We start from the raw sequence: 15,886 nt of genomic DNA, 5'->3' as shown, positions 1-15,886 counted from the left end.
CGCCCTGACCATAGAGAGCCATTGTTTCTCTATGGTGAAGTGGGTCAGTGCGTGACTGGTGGTGATCTTGTTTATTTATTTCTATGTGGTGTTGTTTATTTTCTATGTTGGTGATTTGCATGATTCCCAATTAGAGGCAGCTGGTAATCGTTGTCTCTAATTGGGGATTTAAGTAGCTGTTTTTCCCACCTGTGTTTATGGGATATTGTTTTGAGTTAGTGCACGTAGCATCATTGTAGTCACGGTTCGTTGTTAGTTTGTTTTTGTCTTTGCTAAGTTTCACTTTATTCATTGAATTATGTGGAACTCAACATCCGCTGCGCCTTGGTCCGATATTTATTCCAGCGAACGTGACACTTATCACTTCAGTATAGTATAACTGGATTGTGAGCATGGTCTGTATGTTGTGCATGAGACTGAATATTTGGGTAACAAATTAGGACCATTCATCTTGCATTACATCTTTGGCTACTATACCTGTAATTGTATGCTCTGCATATTTCAATTCACCTCTCCTACGCTTTACAACCATTCCACTCTTACTATCGGACGCCCAAATATATATTTGCATAATTGTTAATATACCTTACAGCACCGCATGAACATTTTAATTTCTAAATGCAAACAGTCGAGCTGAGAGAAGGACTGGCTCGGGAATCAGAGGCCCTGGGAAACTCCAGGCAATACAAAAACCATGTGGATGAAAAATCGGGAGTACATTTGCATTACTGCTGCAACTGGCTTCAAGGCATTGTGTGGGTTTATTGGCCTACAAAACTGTTACTCGTGAACCTAAAGTGTCATTCCATTATGGGAGCCCAATACGCATCCTCTGTTTAGTCCAGCTAAGCAGCTTCTTAAAAGTTGCTCTTTGTGCTAACAACTCAGGGGTCAAATCATTAGCGATCTGGCTTTGACCTTGTCAGCATAAAACAAAGCATTTGGATGAAAAGTGGAAAAGTGTTAGACTAACAAACCCAGAGCCTTGTTTTGTATATCACAACCGTCACTGCTTTTGCCTGATTTTTGTACTTTTATGTTGCTCTGTTGCCATGGATCTACACTATCTTCAGAAAGTATTCACACCCCTTGACTTTTTCCACATTTGGTTGTTACAATGTGGGATTAAAATGGATTTGTCAACAATCTACTTAACAAAGCACAGGTACTCACAAGACCAATGGACATGGTAAGAATAACCAACAAGACAATGGTGAACAGAGGGCACATATATACAATTACTAATCAGGGGGAAATAGGAACCAGGTGTGTGTAATTAGACAAGGCTGGTGGTAATGAACCAGTTCACTGACACCTAGAAGCCGGTGACGGAGAATTCCGGAAAGAGAAGCAGTACTGTAGGGATCCGTGAGATGAGTGGTACTCAGTAATGTGTTGTATTGGATTTGCCCCAAACATAACACGTTGTATTCAGTACAAAAGTGAATTGCTTTGTCAATTTCTTTTGTGGTATTACTTCAGTGCTTTGACGCAAACAGGATGTATGTTTGGGAATATTTGTATTCTCTACAGGCTTCCTTCTTTTCACTCTGTCAATCAGGTGAGTATTGTGGAGTAACTAAAATGTTGTTGATCCATCCTCAGTATCACAACCATTAAACTCTGTAACTTTAAAGTCACCTTTGGATTTAATGGTGAAATCCCTGAGCAGTTTCCTTCCTCTCCGGCAACTGAGTTAGGAAGGACACCTGTATCTTTGTAGTGACTGGGTGTATTGATACACCATCCAAAGTGTAATTAATAACTTTACCATGCTCAAAGGGATATTCAGTGTCTGTTTTTTTATTCACTGCTCGAATGTGGGACCTTACAGATAATTGCATGTGTGGGGTACAGAGATGCTTGCACAACAAAGGGGTTGAATACTTACTGACTCAAGACACTTCAGCTTTTGATTTTGATTTAGATTGTAAACCTTTAAAACATAATTTCACTTTGACATTATGGGGTTTTGTGTGTAGACCAGTGACAACAACAAAAAGACAATCGAATCCTTTTTAAATTCAGGCTGTAACACAACAAACAACATGTGGAAAAAGAGAAGGGGGAATTAATACTTTCTCAAGGCACCACGTCCCATTCATTTTATATCTGTCTCCAAAAAACAACATTTTTTCCCAGAACACTGGCACCGAGGCAACATTTCTCTGAAGACGTTCCAAGGACTTTAATTTGCTGGTGCCTTCAGGAGAAAAAAAACATGACTACACACAGCTCGGCAACATTTCCTCTGTTTCGTCTTCGTATGTGATATGTGCCGCAGCACTTCAGAGTGGGGTTTGGTGGGACCAAATGGGGTACAGTAGGCTGCATCACTGACGATAAACACGTTTTGATGAAGACATAAAGAAGAAATGGCTTAAATTATTGAAATATTGAAATTGTCCACATTACCATGATTCATGTTCCCATTTCTAAGATTTATGAACATAGGGTGACGGATGACATTAAAGCCGACGTACAACTTGTAATATTGATGAAAATTCAGTAGAGAATGGCAATATTGATATATTGTTTAAGACAGATATAAGCCTGGAGGTTATTACGGCTGCGTTCCACATGGCAACCTATTCCCTACATAGTGCACCGCTTTTGACAAGAATCCTATGGACCATGGTGAAAAATATTGCTCTACATAGGAATAGGATGCTATTTAGGAAAGCCTACATGTTAATTGAATACATAATCCATGAAGCATCCCAGTGATATTTTTCTTCTAGCCAAAAGACAAAAGGCTTTTGGAACACGAGAAAATTAGACAAGCCAATAATTGCAATCGAACTATGAATGCTTTGAGTACTTTCCGATGATGACATATCAGGCCTGGGTCCACTTTAATCACAATCTTTAATGAACTAAATCCACAGTCTGTTTGATTATCATAATAATTAGTGTACGGGGGAGAAAATGTATACAGTTGCATATTTTTTTTATGATATATTAGCATCGCTTTGACAATATCACAAAATTATTTTTGCGCTTAAAACAGCATTGTTCCTTCACAGCTTGTTCTCCATCTTCATTTGTTTCCAGCACGTTTATTTCCATGACTCCATGACTCATGGCTCTCTCTTGTCTGTCTGCAGCAGACATATGACGAGCAGTATGTTTGGAACATTGAATCGCAATACATATAGGATCCATATTGCACTGGCACCAAAGTCTTGTGATAATATCGTATAGCGAGGTCCCTGGCAAATTCCAACCCTTACGATGACGGCAATGTTGTTTCCTGTGCAGTGACAGAAAAAAAAAGAGTAAGAGTCCCCATATACAAAGTACCCCACTTGTCATTCGGATGGTAGTCATTCTATTGTTTTTCCTGTTCCCTATCATTTATGATTCATTCTTTTAAGTTCTGTCTGCTTATGCTGTATTTTTTTCAAAAATTATAACTGGTTGTAAAAACGCCTCAAAGAAATATACATTTTGAATGACATATTCTTAACCACGGGACTCGACTTGACATGCCTGCATACAACGTGTGCATACATACAAAGCACACATGACGAGAGAGGCATCGTTTCACGCTGAGAGTGTCGTTTCATATTACCGCGGAGGGTCGGGTTAAACACACAGAACAACAAGGAAAAAAACAAACATGTGCAATTGTTTTTTCCGTGTTCCAAATGGATGATTATAGCGTGTGAATGAATGCATCACAAACATCATTGCACAGCAAATTGTTGAATCTTCTGGTTGAGAAGAATGGCATGGCTGCAATTCAAAACACTCCGAACTGAAAATTGGGCAATATCTCTGTACATGGCCCAATTGTACTGCAGATATACACAACTGTTGGCCAACTTTCACTCATTTCCAGGATGTGATTATGGCGAATGTACACACGTCATAACAAACATCATTGCGTAAATGTTTGCTTTTTTCAGAATAAAAGGACAAGGACTTGAAAAGGAGAAAAGTCTGCTTTCAGCACCCCTATGGAGGATATAACAGTCAAACAGAAAGGTTTCAATAAAACCACATCTTTTTCTTCATGTGTTTTCAAGTGGAGAACATGCATTGGGAAATAACGACACAAGATGCATTGACAATTGGATAACCTTGGCAAAAGAGAAGAGACTTAAATGCCGGCTTAGTCCACTTCAAAAAACACTCCAAGACGAAAAGTGGGCAGGATCAGCGTACATGGCCTCATATTGCAGGCATAAATGGCTGACCTTGGACCTGTCAGCAGAGATCCTAAAATGTCACTGCTGGGTTCATGTGATATAGCCAAAAAGGATCTAGCAGTTCTTGCATGGTTAGAGTTCCAGAGAGAGAAGGAGAGAGAGAGAAGGAGAGCGAGAGAGAGTGGGCAGGGAATGAGAGAGAGAGAGAAGAGAGAAGGTGAGAGATGGGCCTACAGACGGACAGAGAGAAAGGGAGAGATTGAGAAAAAGAATGAGCGAGCGAGCGAAACAAAATAAACAGAGATATAGATGGACGGAGAGGAGGACTCCCTCTACTTCCCTTCAGTGCCCTGTCTGTGGAGCGCAGGCGGGAGGATCCCCACTGATAGGGTTGTCGCTGAACATCACCCCCGTAGAGACACAACGCTCGATGGCCGTCCCCCTGCCTGACCCCGTGTCCTTCCACTGACTCTACCCCGGGGGCCTGTGTCCCAAATGTCACCCTTATTCCCGATAGTGGTCGAAAGTCGTGTACTACATAGGGAATAGAGTGCTAGGGTGCCATTGGGGACAGACTCAGTGAATCTCAGGCTGGCCCCATTCACTTTGAATAGCCAACATTGCTCTATCCCCTTACATCCATCTACCACATCCATGTCCCTAACCTACACTAAAACTATTTATATTCATGACAACGTTTCAGCTGTTCTATAAAGCAGAAACCTGAATTCAATACAGTTATGCTTTGATCCCCAACTTTCCTTTATTTCACAATATCTCGCCTGTTAACGGTTGACTGAGTCAGATTAGACAGAGAGAGTATAAAAGAGAGAGAAAGAGAGAAAAAGAGACCTCTCAAACCTAAAACAAACTGTCAACCTGGCAGTTGTCCATAAAGAGGAGGGGAAACATGTTCCTACATCCCATGCATTTTAGATCATCTCTCTCTTGCCTTTCTCCCTCACTCTCTCTGTGCGTTGGGGCATTCAGCCGCCTCGCTTAATTTGGAGTAGAGACAACTGTTATGTGTCTAAGTGATGTGTTAAAACATAAATAAAAGAAGTCAAGGAGTTTGTGCCTGAACACAGGGAATGATATTACGTCATCCCTGGGCAACGGGAAGAACCGGGAACGATAAAAGTTAACACCAACTTTGAGGTAATGCTGAGAGAAAGTGACAGTTGATTATCTAGGGCGATGCCAAGATCCACCTCCTCTTTGATTCTGTGGGTTTTGCCAAGGGAAACCGTTGAACTGAGCTGAGGTGGAAACCAAACATCAGGTTCTCGATCTTTTCGACCTCATTCACAAGGCAAGTCGGCTATGAGAAAATTGCACAGGACTGCATAACCTACTGTAACCAGCCAACCAGCCAGCCAGCCAACCAGCCAACCAGCCAGCCAGCCGACCAACCAACCAGCCAGCCAGCCGACCAACCAAGCCCAGATTTGGATAAGGGGGTTACGGCGAAAGACTTTGTGGCACACGGCACAGTTCCTGTGAGTTGGTCGTTAGGATATTAGTCAATTAGAAAGAGAATAAACATCTTTTTTGGTTTACGGGAACTTGGATACAGTCAGAGCTATGTGTTTTGATTTGGTCAAGGTCAAGGGAAAACAGTTTGATAAAAACTCCCTTTCGCTCCACTGACGGTGACTGCAAGTTGCTGTTACTCAGAAGAACAAGCAACTGTAGTCTCTCCTCATTCTCATTGTTTCAACACAAACGTGGGCTGTGTATAACTTCTCAAACTCACATTTCTTCCTTTTTCTGTTGAGTCGCAAAATAAAATACACAGTGGTCATTCAACGATACCGATATGTCACATAACATCCAGTGCTATATGCAGACGCATAAATATTGCAGAAAGTATTCTTTAGCACTCGCTACGGCCGTTGACGTGATTTTACAATTCTAGTAACTCTGCCATTGTGATCATATAAATCATGCTCCTTGGTGAGTACAGTATACTGCCCATTCTACAGTACCTGGTCATCCAAGATAATCTATTTCCTGGCGTGCAATCTAGATGGATGCTGATTGGTCCATGAACAGGGTCATTGTAAAGCCCAGATAGGAGGCACTGGCTGCCATCCTTTTTAACTGAACACAACCCAGTCAGTGGCAGACACATTGCAGAGCAGATGCTAACAAAGTACCTTTATAATGTCTAAAGTCAGAGTAGCAACAAGGCTCTCCGCATCGCATTACCTCCCCCCAGCAGCCATAATAACATGCAGCAGAGTACATAAAACGCGCATCAATAATGAATTCATTATTTATCTATTTAGCAAAGTGCTGTCAGTCAGATGATATGCAGCATACATTATGCAGCTTGGATCCAATCCTGTTGGGGGGGGGACGACGACTAATGCGTACCGTCAGCTGGCGCGATATCTATATACATGTTGACGTTTTCATTTAGAGGAGAAGAGGGGGGAGAAAATGGCTGCCGCTGACAGCTGTGATTTCCTTGGGGGCTTTGTTGCACTTTTAATATATATATTTTTTAAACACACTACCACACAACGGGATGAGGTGAGACGGCATTGGCGGGCCGCCTTCAAACACTGAATTGGTTTTCCTCCAGTATTTTGAAAGAAAAAGTTTTAAAAGGGAGTGGATAAACGAGAAAGATTCAGGAACAGTGGATATAGCACCAACCAACGAGGCAGTCGCTTGCCAATTGTAAATGCAAAGGTAATTTCGAAAAGGTTAATAACATTTGGAAACAGCCACGGCCAACGCTATTAAAATTTACAGCTATTCATATTCAAAGAGCTAGAGGTAAAGAAATGACTGCGGGGAGCGTCGGCTGCACTGGCCCAGGGTGTAGTTGCTCTGGTGTAGAGGATGGAAGTGGCATCCTTTAATTCATTCAAATGAATGGAAGCTACTGTCCCCCTGCTGCCCTTTTTGGGGTGTGGGCCGTCGTAATGAAATATTTACAGGTGAAGGAGTCTGGGTATATTGCTAGTTCGCATGAGCGGAAAGTACAGCTATGCAACCTGATTGGCAGAGAGATCGAACATGTTATGAGGTGAATGTGACTTGATGTCACAGGCCGTCTTCGGTGTAGACTGCAAAGCCGTGCTTGTGTCTCAGCACAGTCACACAAACACGTCATACTGTACCGTATCCCATACTGTACAGTCAGCCACCACACCGTTGCCTAGCAAACACTAACACCAAACACCAACACACGTCCAAGAAAATGCATCATTTTGCCACTGACATCCAAATTTGCCCCTTTTAGTAGTGCTCAGATATTTTCCTTTCACATGGTCCATTACAGCAACTATGGTGGATGCGTAACCAGGCCAGCTTGGCTCGGTAACGTGAACAGAGTATATCTTGTTTACACAACAGTCGGAACACCCCAGTGCTCCCAGAGCTTCTCAGAATTGACTCCTTTGAGTGGCTTGTCAATCAAATGTTTTCTGTCAGCAACACAGAACAGCACTCACACACACAGCAGGTTTCCCGAGAATGCGTACGTACAGCACTGCAGCTCCTCTCTGCATTGCTTTTACCTTTTGGTATTTACAGTCGCTTCTGGGCTCACCAAAGATGACCTGACGCAATTTGCACACCGCCACAACACTCCAACACATGTGTTTTTATACCACACAGTCACGGTAACTCTATGTACAATAGCCGTACAAACTGAACGTATGGTAACTATCGAACTATTGGTTACTGGTCAATGGACTCAGGCGAGCGCACGTCAACATGTGCACAGGAGGAAAATGAACGCATTGATCTGTAGTATAGATTTATGATGGGGATGAGTGACTGAACAGTGCTGAGAATGCATTAGGTAAGGCATAACGCTTTGAGTAATGCGGGAACACATTTAACGTTTCATCACGGAACCGCGGCGGTGACGCTTCCAGTATGGTCTCCTTTGGCTCAATGGAACTCAAAATGGTAGTTCCTTTGAGCCAAATGAGAGCACACTGACAATGTGTCGACCAGCAAATCAGACAGGAGTGGTTGAAGGAAGGGCTCAATTGTCCTGTGATTACAATTGGCCCTTGTTTCGACAACCTAAAGCAATCAATGTCACAAATTAAACACACTCGTCCACCATCCAATAGCAAATGCAAACCACCACTACCAATTATGCTCCCCTTAACAGGAAACAGGAAACAACAGGAAACAACAGTTAATTGAACTGTGCACCCTTCAGATAGAAATAGAATAATGTAGAACAAACATGCCTATCTTTATTCATATGTACTGTTTAACAGAGCATAACAGAGTGAAAAGGTGTTGAGTGTTTGCTCGTTAAAGGAGCAACTAACATGTAAGCTCCTAATAAAAGCTTAAAAATCGGTCCTCATTTTACCCCAATGGCAGATGTATTACTACCATTCGTTCTGGTTCAAGAGACATCATTTTTACACATCGTACCCATGTACGGGTTAGAATATAGCTGATTTGGGCACAAATAAGCACCTAAATTGGAATGTAGTAACAGTAACTTGCGCTGTATGGGTTTTGACTGGATAGCTGTTCTAAACTTGAGTGCCGAGCGGAACAATAAGTTGCCCCCATCCCTCCCGGTAAATGTGGCAACGTATGGCCAAAAAAAAAAGAATAATAATTGAGTGAGGGAAATGTTGTAAATTAAGATGACTCGATGCAAATTTGAAAGATGAGACATGGAGGATTATTTTTAAAAATACCGCTTGGATGTCATACAGGCAATCCAAACACCAGTGATTCTTCACATCTCCAAATCACACAACTCATGTCATGCACAGTGTCCACGTTTATGATCACTCTGCTTGGTGCACAGTTACAAGACGACATGTGGTCAGACCCTGGGGTAGTTCTGAACGCAATGTTTTTATTCCCATGAACATTTGCAGCGGCACACGCACCTGAATCACAGGAGGTTGGTGGCACCTTACTTGGGGAGGATGAGCTCATGGTAACGTCTGGAGCGCAAATCGGTGGAATGGTATCAAATACTTGGTTTCCATGTGTTTGAAGACATTCCATTCGACCTCTGACCTGAATGCGCTAACCGCAATGCTGTTTCTCTGAATTGCCTTGTGAAAGCCTAACACTGAGAGATCGTATTTTACAACTTAGCTAGTCATGTTGGAAACTGACCAAGCTTTCAAATCATGCCCCACCTGACCCAGATTGCAGTTTTTGGATCGCATAAACAAAAATGGTAATCGCGTGATGGCGGGAGGACCTCTTCTTTGAGGCTTGTTTTCCAAATGAAACAAATTCAGGTGTGCCTGTTCTACTTTCTCAACGGCACAGCTTGGAGAGCTAAAAAAAAACAAGTACCCTATAGTTAAAACCTCCCCTTTGAGTCATAAAGGTGCATTGAAATTGCTTAGGAACAGTGCAGACTTTGGAGAGGTGTGTGGCCACTTGGAGACACCAGTAAGTCCTCTCACTCAAACCCTTCTCATTCTATTGTCTTATGTTGCACCCTACCCCACCTATTCCAGTACATAGTCTTATCACGTTACTGAATCTCTGGATACATTCAGTGAGTATCACGTTGGGGTATCACGGTGGGGTATCACGTTACTGAATGTATCCAGAGTATTTTCAGATTTTGTTATCAACAAAGGCGGCAAAATATACAGTAAATATAAAACGCACATAAAATCGACAGCGTAATCAGCCTTGTGTCTACTTCTGTGTACTCACCTTGGGTCTAATACTTTTCCCATGATCTCCAAACTGTTCCCTTTCAATTGCTACCATGGTTGTTGCATATGCTCTTCATGTTTCTCCTGTAAGTAAAATGACAATTTAACTGAGTAAAAAAAAAAAAAAAAGTTTTTAAAAACCTCAGACAGTCAAGACTTATTTCATCGCAATTACCAATTAATCTGAACGAGACCAGAATGACCATGTCCTGCTTCAAGACTTAAGTAGAGTTCTGAGTTAGTTGGTAATTCGTTCAGGCCTTTTCCACCATATCGCAACTGAAAGGGATCCTGTTTCTGTCTCTATGTTTATAAAATGCGTCCACAGAGGTTGCTCAGCAATGACATTGATTCCGGTGCCGCAGTCAAAGCCAAGGCACAAATCCAATAAAGCATTGCAAATAATTACGAAAAAATCAGAGTAAATCTGCAAGAGTAAAGACAGAGGAAACGCAACATCACATTTCCCCTGTGTGCAATGTGCTGCCTTGAATTCCCCCTAACCACAAAGGTGCAGGTTTCATTGTACTGTAGAGTTATAAGACTGAAAGTTATGCTAACTTTGCTACAGAGATATCATACAAAGTTTTTATTATACTCGTATTTATGTTCAGTACATATAGTTTTTCACTGGATAAAACACATTCTATCGTAAGTTGTCAAACCACAGGTCCTTGTGGTTACCTATGTTACCTTTCCAACATAGAGTGGGAGCGATTCTCTTCTGGGAAGTGCTGTTTTTATATTCTCAAGACACACATTCACACTGGTAAGACACTTTCAACTGTGAGCACAGGTTATTGTAGAGATAGGAGATTGTAAAGGTTATGTGAACTTATCTACCGACAGTGGGAGCGATTATATTCAGAGAAGTGCTGTTTTTATACTCTATAAACACGTTTACACTGAGTAGAGTTCCTTAAGGGGGATCTTGTGAGAGCAGATTGGTGGCCGGAACATTTGAAACCCACATAACAACACTCTCTGGCCTCTTTAAATGATGGTCCGGTGAGGCAATCAATGCACCCGCGGAGGACTTTATGACATCACATTGAGCCCTGTTCAAATGAAATATGAACAACTCAATACATTTCTCGGTGGAAACCTTTTTTTAATCCATTCGCTTTTTTTTAAAGAGCTGTAAATTAGCCTCATTAGCCATTATTTTTATTACCTTAGATGAGATCATTTGCGATTACTTTGGGAAAGTAGAGCTATTTGTTTAAATGACCATTTCAGAGGGTGAACCGGAGAGGGAAAAATGTTTTTTTTTTGCATTTTGCATTTTGCATCCCTGTACCATTCTCCAAGGCCAAAAGGCGTACAAACAACCTTATGAAATTCATTTAAAAATACACTTTTCCATGCAGGGACGGACCCCCGGCACAGCAAGAGAGGAGAATAAACAGGAAAGTGTTCTTTATTGGTTTTACCTTTCTCCATGCGCGTGTCTTCAATAGGTCTATGTCATCCATATTTAATCGGGACCCTGGGTCGAACGGCTGAGCGGCATTGGGAGAAAAGAACCAGAGATAATCACATATTAAGAAATCATTTCAATGCTCTAAATTAGTCATGTCATTTTCACATAAATGAATGTTAATTCAACGCGACTGGCAATTTATGCACATTCTAATGAATTCATCCTTTTTTGTAATCTTTGTTCGTCTGTGGAGGTGGTAACCTCTTCGTTTGTACCCGGGCAAAGCGCTAACAAGCCTCCCCTCAGACAGTGTCAACCAATCACAAATCGCCGGGAAAGAAATGTGCACCCTCCTTATGTCACAGCCTCTGGATTCTATCTTCAAAGAAGAAGAAAAAAACATGTTTTTATGGCTCGATTTGTTATACGTTCTTATTTGGTTACTTTGTCTCTGTTGTCAGTAGCCATGTTTCATCCCCTTTGTTTCCATGGAGCAGGGTCATATTTTACCCAAGAGCCCCCAGGTTGGGAGATAGAGCTTGTTGCCATGAGCAGTAAAGCAAACTCGCACATAAAGTGCAAGCACACACACACACACACAAAACAAACACAGGAGACCTTAGAGTGTAGGTGATTGTTTAGCGAAAAATGTAAATTGAGACCAATAGTTGTGGTGTAGAGAAAGACATTTACTTAGTACTACTGTTGATCGTAAGAATTTGCATTTGAATTTATTTTCACAGTCTTTTTTAAAGTAATATATTACAATGATATGCGCAATTCATTCCTACAGTTTGGCACGAACACAGACCGTATGTCTTTAACTGTGTGTGAGTGTGACTCTTTTATAATTAGACCAGATATATCTCTGTCTGTCACACACACACACACACACACACACACACACACACACACACACACACACACACACACACACACACACACACACACACACACACACACACACACACACACACACACACACACACACACACACCTCTGGAGTTGAAACTCCTGACATCCTACACTGTCCTGCTAAGATAATTGACCCTGATAATCTAATGGTCTCCATCTACCACTCTGGGGGTCAAAGGTCATTCTGTAGTGTCTGTCCATTCTGACACATCCTATTTAGCTCAGAAGCTGACAATAACTTCCACTGTGAAGACATAAGTTTCACTTCCACTGCTGCGAGGAAGCTTCAAACTATATATATATATATATATATATATCTTCTCTGAATTAATTCTGTGCACAGTGTGATGACGAAATTGATGTTCTCCACGTGGGATAATAAAGTTGACTGAAACTGAAATTAAATTAACTGAGGTGAGTCTTGCTTTAATGATAAGGCCGAAAAGTTAACAATGGCAGTATGGGAAGCGATTACATGTCAGCATTCCTAGATTAAAAAAAAAAAAAAAAAAAAGTTCAGCCGTTTAAAAAAAAATAACGAGCACGCACTCGCTAGGCTTAATTAGACAGGGCCCTTCTAAAGTTAGATGATATTAGGTATTAACCTGAAGAAAATACAAAAATGTCGTTTTGGGGATTCTAGCAAATATGACATGTCACAGTGGCCACCGTGGTCAAATGATGACTTCACAGTGTTACCTGGATATAGCAAAACAGTACATCGTCAACATGGTTTCTCTACCAAATGAGACAATGCAAAACCCCCTTTCCCACACAATTTCTACCAACATGTCACAGTCCTTATAGGGACTTGTATCCCCTTCCAAAATGCTGTTTCCTAAGACCATATTAAGTGGGCAGTGCACTCGCCTTTCGATTTGTAACTCGACGGTACAGTATCAAAACACGTCGCTGTGAATCACGACTCGAAGGACAAGTCATTTTCCTCGGCCCTATCTTATCCCCAGAGGCATTCTTCACTAACTCTCGCTCTCTTTGAGAGCACTTCCTGTGAGATTCCAAGGCCACACTGGCTGCCATCCTGCTCCCCAGAGTCCTATTACCCACAATCCCCCGGGTGCTTGCCGTGCCCCCTGGGAACGGGGAGAAAGGGAGATGAGCGTATATAAATCGGAATCTTTAAATATAAATGCTGCCTGGTAGTTACAACAACAACAGCTTCCTGAAGTGAAGCAGAGCTTGTGATGCTGTCTTGTCATTGGCTCACCTCACTGATCCAGACAAGTGACACGCACACACACACACACACACACACACATCCTCGATTGAACAAATGTTTTGAGTGGAGGTGACGTCGAGTGAAGGGATTATGTATGTGTGTGTGTGTGTGTGTGTGTGTGTGTGTGTGTGTGTGTGTGTGTGTGTGTGTGTGTGTGTGTGTGTGTGTGTGTGTGTGTGTGTGTGTGTGTGTGTGTGTGTGTGTGTGTGTGTGTGTGTGTGTGTGAGAGAGAGAGAGAGAGAGAGAGAGAGAGAGAGGGAGTCTGGGAAAGGAAAGAACACCTACCTCTTAGCTTCCTGGATGGAATAAGAGAGAGGTCGACAGAGAGGGCGAGAGCAGAAGAGAGAGGGAAGGAGAGAGAGAGAGGGAGAGAAAGTGAGAGAAGAGTGCCCGAGGGATGGAGGGAGGGAGAGAGAGAGAGATCCAATTTCACTGTTAAAAAACAGAGTTGGCGTCAGTTTGGCCTACACACACAGCCCAAGGTGAGGTCTCTTCAGTTCACTCTACCGTATCCCTACGCCTCTCCTCCTGCTTGCCTTAGCCTGACTCCAATGTCATCTATACTGTATATGGTGGGGCTCAACCCCCCATCTCTCAACCCTCCAACTCCACCGATCACAACTTATTAAGCCCAGTTAGCAAAGGGCTCAGAGGTGAGCCAAACGAATACTGGGGACTGGAGCGCGGACAAGCGAGTGGTCACATTATAATGTGTGTAAGCAGAAAGTAAGGTCATGGCCAAACTTAAGTGGCCCGAGTGTGCAGACAGTGTGCAGACTGGCCCTCCTGATTGGAGAGGCTAACTGGTATTAACACAGCATGGTTGGCTTTGTGCCTGGATGCCCATAGTGAATGGTACATGATATTGGGTTAGGGAGGATTGCCAAAAGCTGTTGGCATTAGTACTAGTGGTCCCAGCCAAGGTAATGGGTATTGGTAATGCTTTGACTGGTGGACATTGAAAGTGTGTATGTGTGTGTATGTGTGTGGACAAGTTGGTGTGTGTGTGTGTCTGTCACGACATTTACAGGGGGATCATCGTTAACAATGTGCCATTTTCGGGGGGCACCAATGGGAAAGAGAAGAAGGAGGGGGGCTGGGGTCTGTGTCACAAACGGCACCCTAATACCTCTATAGTGCATGACTTTGGACCAGAAATGCCTAAATGTCTACCAAGAGTAATGCACTACGGAGGGAATATGCTGCCATTTGAGACACATTCTGGGTATTGGAGTAAACTACTCAAACCTCATAAGTACCACAACTGTCAGTGATATAGTCACTTTCTGGAATACTCTGTAGTTAATTGGCACATTCGGTGCCATTTCGGGGCGCACCGCTGGGATAGAGGAGGAAGTGGAGGAGTCTGGGCTTTGGAGTTCAAACCTAGCCTCGCGGTGATACAGCCACTTTCCTGAAGCACTTCATTTATATATTGGGAGTGAGTGCAACAGGTTTTTTAAATGTTTTTTTTTTTTTTGGGGGGGGGGGGTCAATATCCTTCCCCTCCAGATATCCAAAGGGTTATAACGATGACAATGAGATGAGCAAAGAGGAAATAGGAGCCATATGTTTGATACCAAACAGCTCAGTTCTACCTCCAGGACACAAAGCATCAGATGAGACGAGGAAAAATGGGTCTCTTTGTCTCTAGATGCAAGCTCTTGCTCACCAAAGGCCTCACCGTCACAGTTTCAAACCTAGATGCTACTATTAGGCATACAATGAGTGTACAAAACATTAGGAACACCTGCTCTTTCCATGACACAGGTGAAAGCTATGATCCCTTATTGATGTCACTTGTTAAAATCCACTTCAGTCAGCGCAGATGAAAGGGAGGAGATGGGTTAGATAGGGATTTTTAAGCCTTGAGACAATTCAGACATGCATTGTGTATGTGTGCATTTCAGAGGGTGAAAGATCAAGACAAAACATCTATGTGCCTTTGAACGGTGCCAGGCGCAATGGCTTGTGTCAAGAACTCCAACGCTGCTGGGTTTTTCATGCTCAGCCCTTCCCCGTGTGTATCAAGAATGGTCGCCCACCCAAAGGGTGTCCAACCAACTTGACACAACTGTGGAGTCGACATGGGCCATCATCCCTGTGGAACGCTTTCTACACCTTGTAGAGTCCCACGCCCCGACAAATTGAGGGGTTGCAACGCAATACTAGAAAGGTGTTCCTAATGTTTGGTACCCTCAGTGTATATCTCTCTCCATCTTAATCTCCCGACCCACTTGAACCCCAGATATTCTTCCCTCCCGTCTTCCTGGGCTCTGTCTCTCTCAGTTCTTCTTTTCCATTCTATTTCAATTGTTAAGTTGGTAAAAGAGGAGAGGTGAAGAGAGAGAAATAGAAAAGAGAGAAGAGAACAAAAGAACAAAAGAGAGATTAGTACAAGACAAGAAAATACACCATACTAAAAGGCAAAAAAAGACAAGAACAACTGAGAAGTGAAAAGAAGAGAGGA

General features: G+C 42.5%; 1 long non-coding RNA gene across 1 annotated transcript; it reads right to left on the bottom strand.

The window, feature by feature from the left end:
• Positions 1 to 2,869: 2,869 nt before the first annotated feature.
• LOC118395670 (uncharacterized) lies at positions 2,870 to 11,445 on the bottom strand. Its single transcript, XR_004828017.2, has 3 exons — positions 11,272 to 11,445; positions 9,837 to 9,922; positions 2,870 to 3,253 (listed from the first exon to the last, which is right to left on the bottom strand). It is a non-coding gene; the product is annotated as an uncharacterized LOC118395670 (long non-coding RNA).
• Positions 11,446 to 15,886: the final 4,441 nt, after the last annotated feature.

Source organism: Oncorhynchus keta, chromosome 16 (genome assembly GCF_023373465.1).
Source record: "Oncorhynchus keta strain PuntledgeMale-10-30-2019 chromosome 16, Oket_V2, whole genome shotgun sequence".
Classification (NCBI taxonomy): Eukaryota; Metazoa; Chordata; class Actinopteri; order Salmoniformes; family Salmonidae; genus Oncorhynchus; species Oncorhynchus keta.
This window is presented reverse-complemented; position numbering and strand designations above follow the sequence as displayed.